This window comes from Rhinopithecus bieti, unplaced genomic scaffold (assembly GCF_001698545.2).
Source record: "Rhinopithecus bieti isolate Rb0 unplaced genomic scaffold, ASM169854v2 scaffold_15336, whole genome shotgun sequence".
In the NCBI taxonomy this organism is placed as follows: domain Eukaryota; kingdom Metazoa; phylum Chordata; class Mammalia; order Primates; family Cercopithecidae; genus Rhinopithecus; species Rhinopithecus bieti.
The window spans coordinates 343,922-353,465 of NW_016808678.1; the positions used below are offsets into that span (position 1 = coordinate 343,922).

The following is a 9,544-nucleotide window of genomic DNA, read 5'->3' on the forward strand; positions in this document are numbered from 1 at the left end:
AACATCTCCTATTTGATGAATAGTCTTTCCTAGGGCCCTTTTGTAGGCATGAGAGATTATACTCTGTTTGGATTCTATCTTTGCCCCTGAGATACCAACCAGTAGCATTCTTCCCACTTTGTCTGATCAAATGGAATTATTTTTAGAAGAAGCTGCTGTGTCTGAAAGACAGCTTATAATCTTAAAAAAGCCCTTTACATTGCAGACATATGGGCTTGTTGACAGTGTGTGTCTAGAATTGCAATGTTTTCTCTGCCCGGAGGACTACCTTTGAATTCACCCTTTCTGCTTGTGTGTGTCTGTAAAAAGAAATGAATTGCTTTGGCACTGAATATAGTAACTGTAGCGTGCATCATTTCTGACAACTACTTCCTGAACTTCTTTCCTGAATGTTGTACGAACTGTGAAACCCCGTCTCTACTAAAAAGTACAAAAAATTAGCCGGGCGTGGTGGTGAACGCCTGTAGTCCCACTTACTCGGGAGGCTAAGGCAGGAGAATGGCATGAACCCGGGAAGTGGAGCCTGCAGTGAGCTGAGATAGCACCACTGCACTCCAGCCTGGGTGACAGAGCTGCGGATTGGTTCTCCACAGAGCTCCTGGCACAGAGGAAAATGGACATTAGGTAGCGGTAGCAGGCTGGCGACCATGGCTTTTACACATTGCTTCACACAACCCTGTCCAGGAGTTTTACACACTCACTAAACAAGCAGAAGGCACCGTCCAATTCACTGGAGCCCCGCTGGATAAATATGGAAAGAATGTGGGAGCTATGTCATGAACCACAATGGTTTTGTGTTCTGTGTAATTTGAAGATGAGATTCCTTTGCTGTGTGTCACCTCCCATATTACCACTGTCGCCCAACATTTCGTAACCATCAACTCTTTGCCAGTGCCCACATGCAAAGATGGGTTTGTATTAAAAAATAAATGAGAACAGCACATTCTGATGTGGTGTAGTATATCAGCATTTTCCACGAAGCCTCGTCGCCAGCCTTCCCCTTTTAGGAAACAAAGGACCCATGGCAGAGCCTGCTTATCCCATTACAGCTCCTAGTGAGAAGGGCGAAGCGATGTCAGAAATAATAGAAAAGTCTTTTTCTTTGAAATATCTAGATGTTCAAAGATGGGAATGGCCGCAGGGGGGAGAAGACTGTGCTATGCAAGTTGATCTGATTTTGTGGACCATCCATTTCCAATTGGGAAGCTCACTTACTTTCAACTTGAAGCATCGGAAAACCAGACTTACAGCAGCTTCAGCCTATAGGGGTTTATTTTTCTCATGTAACAAGAAGAACAGAAGTGGACAGTCCAGGCCTAGTCCTCAAGGACTCAGTTTCTTTCTGTCCCACCAACCTTACCATGTTGGATTTTCATCTTTGTGCTTGTTGCCTCATGGTGGTAAGATGGCTGCAGCACCTCTGGGACTTACAACTGATTTTTAAGGTAGGAGGAAGGGGACAGAACTGTATTAGTCAGATGGCCTCCTTTCATCTGGAAAGCAAAAGGTTTCCCTGAATCCTCAGCAGATTTCTGATGTCTTCCCATTGGCCAGAACTGTGTCACATGGTCATTTTTAATAGGGCTAAAAATGAGTTTTCCTGGGAATATTGCTGGCTTGAACTAAATTGTGGTTCTGTTAGTGCAAAAGAAGAGGAGTGGGTGGAGTTTGGTCACATACCTCACACAGCCACTCTTCTTAAGATGTTACTTAGAGGATGATAGGGACTGAGAGGAGGAGGTAGAAGAAGCATAGCGACTTCTTTGGAGGCGTAAGTGACTGTCTACATCATGTGTTTGTAGAGTCATGGGAATCACAAATAACTCTTTCAAGAGGATAGCAGTCCCAAACTTTTTGTTCATATGTGAAAATCTCTGTAATGAATTGTTAGTTCCCTGTTACAATTATTATGAAAATCTGTTGTGTTTAAATTACTGGGAAAGTGTAAGTGTGACTTTTAAAAGGCAAATCTGACCATTTTGCCCAGCCCCAGCTCAAAACCCTTCAGGAGATTTCCATGGCTCTTGAGATAAAATGCACCGTCCTTGGCATGGGCTCTAGAGACCTGCAGGACACTATTTCAGCAGCCTCCTGTGTGTCTCTCTGCTCCAGGGCTCTCTCTCTGTCCCTCCTTCTCCCTAGAACCCTCTTTCCCCATTTGGGGCCTTGCAGCCCCTGCTCATTCTTCAGCTCTAAGATGAAGGATTCCTTAGAGAAGCATTCCCTTACCCATCAGCCTAGCTTTGGGAACCCCAATAGGAGCGCTGAGTATTCTGATCTTCTCCTTAGTATTAATTTTTAATTTTTATTTATTTTATTTTATTTTTGAGATGGAGTTTCACTTTTGTTGCCCAGGCTGGCGTGCAGTGGCACGATCTCGGCTCACTGCAACCTCTGCCTCCTGGGTTCAAGCAATTCTCTACCTCAGCCTCCCCAGTAGCTGGGATTACAGGCGCCCACCACCATGCCTGGCTAATTTTTTTGTGTTTTTAGTAGAGATGGGGTTTCACCATGTTGGCCAGGCTGGTCTTGAACTCCTGACGTCAGGTGATCCACCTCCCTCAGCCTCCCAAAGTGCTGGGATTACAGGGGTGAGCCACCACTCCCAGTGGTATTTATTTTTATAATTAATTAGAAAAATTAATTAATTTTCAGTTAATTGTTTCAACTCTGCTTTCCCTGCTAGAATGTTAACTTCATGAAGGCCCCTTTGTTCTTTTTTCCTACTTGATTGGTAGCACCTAGTTGGGTGCCTGCTATGTAGTAAGCACTTAAAAAATCTATATTGAATGAATGAAATGAAATTTTAAAAGTATGAAGCTGCTTTGTTGATACCACATATTGGTGCCCATCAAAATACCATCCTTGAACTGGTGTTGGCCTGCAAACTGTTCACTATTCATGTGGAACAAGATAAGTACAGAAATTGAGAGGATTTAGAAACTCATAACAATTATCAAATTGTTTGTATACAATGATTAGGACTTTTTTTTCTTTTTTGAGACAGGGTCCTGCTCTGTCACCCAGGCTGGGGTGCAGTGGCATGATCAAAGCTCACTGCAACCTTGAATTCCTGGGCTCAAGTGATCCTCTTGCCTCAGCCTTCTGAATAGCAGCTGGGACTATAGGTATGAGCCACCACACCCAGCTAATTCTTTTTTCTTTTTTTTTAAGAGATGGGGGTCTCATGTTTCCCAGGCTGGTCTTGAACTCCTGGGCTGAAGGGATCCTCCCATCTCGGCCTCCCAAAATGCTGGATTTACAAGTGTAAGCCTTTGTGCCTAGCCAAATTTTTTTTTTTTTTTTTAAGACGGAGTTTTGCCCTTGTCGCCCAGGCTGGAGTGCAATAGCACGATCTGAGCTCACTGCAACCTCCACCTCCTGGGTTCAAGCAATTCTCCTGCCTCAGCCTCCTGAGTAGCTGGGATTACAGGCACCTGCCACCACGCCCAGCTAATTTTTTGTATTTTTAATAGAGACGAGGTTTCACCATGTTGGCCAGGCTGGTCTTGGACTCCTGACCTCAGGTGATTTACCCACTTTGGCCTCTCAAAGTGCTGGGATTACAGGCATGAACCAACATGCCTGGCCCCTAGAAATTTTTAAAAATAAAATCAAATTGGCCGGGTGTGGTGGCTCATACCTGTAATCCCAGCACTTTGGGAGGCCAAGGTGGGCCCAGGTGGGCCAGTCACAAGCTCAGGAGATTGAGGCCATCCTGACTTAACATGTGCTGAAACCCATCTACTAAAACCCAAAAAATTCGCAGCTGGCCCGCCTGGTGCGCGGCGCCCCGGAGCACCTGTGCCGTGAGGCTGAGGCAGGAGAATGGTGTGAACCTGGGAGGCGGAGCCTGCAGTGAGCCGAGATTGCGCCACTGTACTCCAGCCTGGGTCACAGAGTGAGATTCTGTCTCCAAAAAAAAAAAAAAAAAAAAAAAAAATCAAATCAGTCCTTCGCACAATTTGAGAAACACTGCTATGGGTTAGATACCGCAAACTATCATTACACTAATAAAATGTAAACATTTCTGAAGCTTCAGGAGCTCAGAAGCCACTGTCAATAGCGTGGGAAGCTGGCAGGTCAATGAGAACTTCCTGCAAGAGGGAAGCCATATAACTGCCTCCCCTTCCCCCACTTCCTGAGTGGAATCTTAACTCCTTAACTTCCCAGCAAGTTATTTAACCCAGCTGCCTCAGTTTCCTCATGTGTAAATGGGGATTATAAAAGAACCTTCTTCACAGTGTTGTTTTGAAAGATTATGTGGGGGCAACTATGCAAAGCATTTAGTGCAGAATCTGTCTCCAGTATACACTAGCTAAGCGTCTGCTATTATTATTACTTGCAAATCATTTTGCAAAAAATAAAAGAGGATCTTTTTTTAAAAAAAAACATAGTTTTGATTAAAATAACACCTCAAATATAACAGCATACTGAACAGAGATGGTATCAAGCCTACACTGAGAGCAAAGTGCCTACTGGGAGGATATGCGGTTGTATGTGCCCGAGGCCTGGCTCTGACCACATATCAAGGAAAATATTTGCATGGCAGAGCTGTTATATTCATGCATGCTTCTTTTTTCCTTTTCTTTTCTTTCTTTCTTTTTTTTTTTTTTGAGGTGGAATTTCGCTTTTGTTGCCCAGGCTGGAATGCAATGGCACGACCTTGGCTGACTGCAACCTCCGCCTCCCGGGTTCAAGTGAGTCTCCTGTCTTAGCCTCTGGAGTAGCTGGGATTACAGGCACGCACCACCATGCCGGCTAATTTTTTGTATTTTCAGTAGAGATGGAGTTTCATCTTGTTGGTCAGACTGATTTCAAACTCCTGACCTCCGGTGATCCACCCTCCTTGGCTTCCCAAAGTGCTGGGATTACAGGCATAAGCCACCGAGCCCAGCCCCATGCATGATTCTTATAGGGGAAAATTTGCAAACTGAACAGAGCGAGGGATGACTCTTCTTTTGGTTTTTCGTTACTATTATATTCTTTTCTAAATCAGGAAATGGCTGAAATTCTATCATTAAGACTGCAGGCCCGGTGCAGTGGCTCACACCATCCCAGCACTTTTGGGAGGCCGAGGCAGGCGGATCACCTGAGGTCAGGAGTTGAAAACCAGCCAGGCCAAGATGGTGGTCTCTACTGAAAATACAAAATTAGCTGGGCATGGTGGCGCATACCTGTAATCCCAGCTACTTGGGAGGCTGAGGCAGGAGAATCGCTTGAACCCGGGAGGCGGAGGTTGCAGTGAGCCAGGATCACTCCACTACACTCCAGCCTGGGCAACAAGAGCGAAACTCCATCTAAAAAAAAAAAAAAAGACTGCATCTTCTTAGTTGAAGTCTTTAATGTAAAATGCAAGTACAACTTAAATAGGTTACATTTTTAGTCCTTCTCAGTTATTTACATTTTAATGTGAAGAAAATCTCTGAAGGAATCTTAGATGGTAGAGGCCTTGCCCCTGTCTTACTGTAACCTGGCACTTGCTTCCCAACTCCACTCCCACTCCCTAAAATCCCACCCATCATAGAGTTTATATTAGCTTATACCTTAAGCGTCAAGATTTCTTTGCCTGTTCCAGCCTGGCTGTTCTCTCTCTTCCCTAATGGGAAGCACAGTCTGTGCCACATAACTTGGCCTAATATTCTGCCATCCACTGTTCAGTAGAGTTCCATGTGTGTGTCTTAGTCACACCTCTGAGTTCAGAGGCCACTTTTTGATAACTCTTCCTTCCCCACCACCGGGCTGCACACAGAACAGGTGCTCAATAAACCCTTGTTGGACGATGGGGAAGGTGAGGCAGAAACCTGGGGCATATGTGTCAGTAGAGAGTAGGGGCAAGCCTCAAACATGAGCTGGACTAAGTCATTTGTGACCTTAAAGAAAGCGTGTTCAATATAGATGGGAAGGAGAGGGAGCTGGGAGGAAAGAGCGAGAGGGTGAAAACAGTGGAGGCAGAAAGTATAGTGGAAAATCCTTTTTAAAATAATTTGTTGGCCAGACGCAGTGGCTCATACCTGTAATCCCAGCACTTGGGGAGGCGAGGGTGGGTGGATCGCTCAAACCCAGGAGTTCGAGACCATACTGGGCAACATAGTGAAACCCTGTCTCTACAAAAAATACAAAAATTATCAAGGTGTGGTGGCACATGCCTGTGGTCCCAGCTACTTGGGAGGCTGAAGCAGGAGGATCACTTGGGCCCAGGAGGTCGGGATTGCAGTGAGCTTTGATCGCACTGCTGCACTCCAGCCTGGGTGACAGGAGTGAGACCCTGTATCAAAAGAAAAAGAAAAGAAAAAGTCACGAGGTTTTCAAGACAAGAAACTTCATTCAGTTTGTGTATCTGTAGAAAGGAAGGAGACCACAGAGAGGATGCTGTTAAACGGGAAGACAAGGGGACAATGGGTTCATGATGATTCCTAAGAGGCATAGAACCAAGGGCTCTCATAGAAGGGCTAACCTTGACTGGAAGGAGGGACCCCTCCTCTTCTGACACAGAAAGGAAGGCAAGGTGGGTAAGTGATGATACATTGATGCTAAGGGGTGGAGAAGAAATGAATAAGGGAAGGAGCTGGTAGGCTTGACCTCAGAAAAGAGAGAATCCACGTTCTGTTCCAAAGGAAGGTCACCCCACCTCTTTTCTCCTCCACCCCCTGGCTCAGAGTTTGAGGCTTGGCAGTGGAAAGAATGTGTGGGTCAGTGTTGAGCTGTCAGAAAAGAGGTGCTTAAAAAGCTTATGCGGTAACCTCTGAGGACCAGGTTTCTACTGGCTGCATGGATATGTAGAAGAACCAGTGGCCCATTCATTCACCCAGCAATCATGCGTCCTCCATTCATTCACCGAGCAATCACGTGTCCTCCGTTCATTCATCAACAACCACGTGTCCTCCGTTCATTCACCCAGCAATCACGTGTCCTCCGTTCATTCACCAACAATCATGTGTCCTCCATTCATTCACCCAACAATCACGTGTCCTCCGTTCATTCACCCAGCAATCACGTGTCCATTTATTCACTCAACAACCACGTGTCCTCCATTTATTCACCCAACAATCAGGTGTCCTCCATTTATTCACCCGACAATCCCATGTCCTCCATTTATTCACCCCACAATCACCTGTCCTCCATTATTCACCCTGCAATCACATGTCCTCCATTTATTCACCCAACAATCACATGTCCTCCGTTTATTCACCCCACAATCACATGTCCTCCATTTATTCACCCAACAATCACATGTCCTCCGTTTATTCACCCAGCAATCACATGTCCTCCATTCATTTACCCAGCAATCACATGTCCTCCATTCATTCACCCAGCAATCACATGTCCAGCACCTACCTCAAGCCAAGTGCTACTTAGAGTCTTGTTCAGCAGTGAACAAAAGAGGCTGAGTCCCTTCATCAAGGAGTTTGTAGACTAGATGAGAGGACAGGCAAACAGGCAGTTGGGGCACAGTGCGGGGAATGTTACAGTAGGGTAAATAAGGGGAGCTGTCAGGGGGATGGCCCCAGTGGTAACAAAAACTTAAGGCTGCAAAGATTAATCTATTTAGAGTGAGTGGCAGAATCAAAGGCCCAAAGACAAGAAGAAGCCTGGCTTTTTGGAAAGTAAAAGTGGAGCTGTGTGGCTGGAGCGAAGGGTAGGTGGCGAAGAAGAGAAAAGACCTGAGGTTGGAGAGGTAAGCAAGGGCCCATCACAGGGAGCAGAGCCTGCCCCTCCAGTCTCACCCAACCTGCCTAGATTCTGCGTTTTATCCTGGAGAAGGGAGGGAGTTGGAAACAAGAAGGCCAGTTACAAGAGAGTAGTGACTGTGTAAGTGAAAAGAAACAAATGGAGTTGAGAGATTTATAGGTGGGATAATGGACAGGACTTGTTAATTGATTGGATAAAGAAGAAGTAAAGGGAGACTCTCAAGTTTCTAGCGTGGCCAACTGGGTCCAGGGAGATGCCGTTCACCGAAATAGGAAACAGGAGGAAGGACTAGTTTATGGGGGAAGATGAAGAGCTTATTTTGAGCATGTGGATGTTGAGGGGCCTGTGGGGAATGTAAATGGGGAATGGCAGCAGACAGCTGGATTTATGTGTCTGGAGCCTGGGAGAGAGGTCTGGACTGTCAGCACTGGATGATTGATTTCCAGCTTTAGATGATAATGGAAGCCTCAGCATCATTGGGATGAAACAGAGGAGAGGGAAGAGTAAGAAGAGAACAAAATGAGGGCTAGACCAGGAGAGAATACAGCCACTTAGGGATGAGCAGAAGCTGAAGAACTCACAAAGGGAGAGGAGCCCACACAGGACACTGGGAGGAGTGACTGGGAAAGTAGGAGTTAAAGGAGTTAAAGAGCAGGACGTCCTGAAGTCAAGGGATGAAAAGCACATCAAAGGAGGAACAATAAGCAACTTGGGAAGCCACTGAGAGGTCAAGGAATAAAAGACTCAAGGCAGTCACTGGATCAAGCCACAGGAAGGTTTTAGTGACCTTGCTAAGTCTGACTCCAACAAGTGCTGGGTAGATGCAGAAAGGAACGGAGGAAAACAGCATCACAGAGACCGTGAATGCGAGCTACTTTTCAAAGATTGCCGTTGAGAAAGAATGACAGATAGAGGGGCAGGTGAGGTCAAGGAAAGTTCTTAATTACATTGTCATTTTAAAAAATTGAAGTAAATTGTATTTGTTTATATGGTGATGGGTAGGAGGCTATAGAAGAAAGGCTGAAGGAACAGGGAGAGTGAATAACTGATAGAAGTGGAGTTTCTGAAAAGGCAAGACACCATGGAAGACATTGGCCTTGGACAGAAATGATAAGAATAGTAACAGCAATATTAATAATAAAAGAAAGTTTCTCATGCCAGGCACCATGTACCTTTTCCATTATGTCTTTTTGTTTGTTTGTTTGAGACAAGGTCTTGCTCAGTTGTCCAGGCTGGAGTGCAGTGGTACAATCATGGCTCACTGCAGCCTTGACCTCCTGGGCTCAAGCAAGCAGTCCTCCCACCTTAGTCTCCCAAGTAGTGGAGACTACAGATATGTGCCACCATGCCCAGCTAATTTTTAAAATTTCTTTTAGAGATGAAGTCTCACCATGTTACCCAGGATGGTCTCAGACTCCTGGGCTCAAGCAATCCTTCCGCCTCAGCCTCCCAAAGTGCTGGGATTACATGCATGAGCCACTGCATTTGGCTCTATCATCTCATTTAATGACCACAACCACCCTAGAGAGTAGGTACTATTCTTCTCATTTAAAAGTGCGGACCATCCTTGGCCAGGTGCAGTGACTCCCGCCTGTAATCCCAGCACTTTGGGAGGCCGAGGCGGGCAGATCACGAGGTCAGGAGATCGAGACCATCCTGACTAACATGGTGAAACCTGTCTCTAGTAAAAACACAAAAAAATTAGCCAGGCGTGGTGGCGGGCACCTGTAGTCCCAGCTAGTTGGGAAGCTGAGGCAGGAGAATGGCGTGAACCCAGGAGGCAGAGCTTGCAGTGAGCCAAGATCGCGCCACTGCACCCCAGCCTGGGCGACAGAGCAAGACTCCATCTCAA

General features: G+C 45.9%; 1 long non-coding RNA gene across 1 annotated transcript in view; it reads left to right on the forward strand.

The window, feature by feature from the left end:
• Nucleotides 1-940: 940 nt before the first annotated feature.
• The window catches only part of LOC108538737 (uncharacterized), a 52,051-nt gene continuing 43,447 nt past the window's right edge, over nt 941-9,544 (forward strand). The window contains exon 1 of the long non-coding RNA XR_001888179.1: nt 941-1,445. This is a non-coding gene — a long non-coding RNA (uncharacterized LOC108538737). The remainder of the gene's footprint in view (nt 1,446-9,544) is intronic.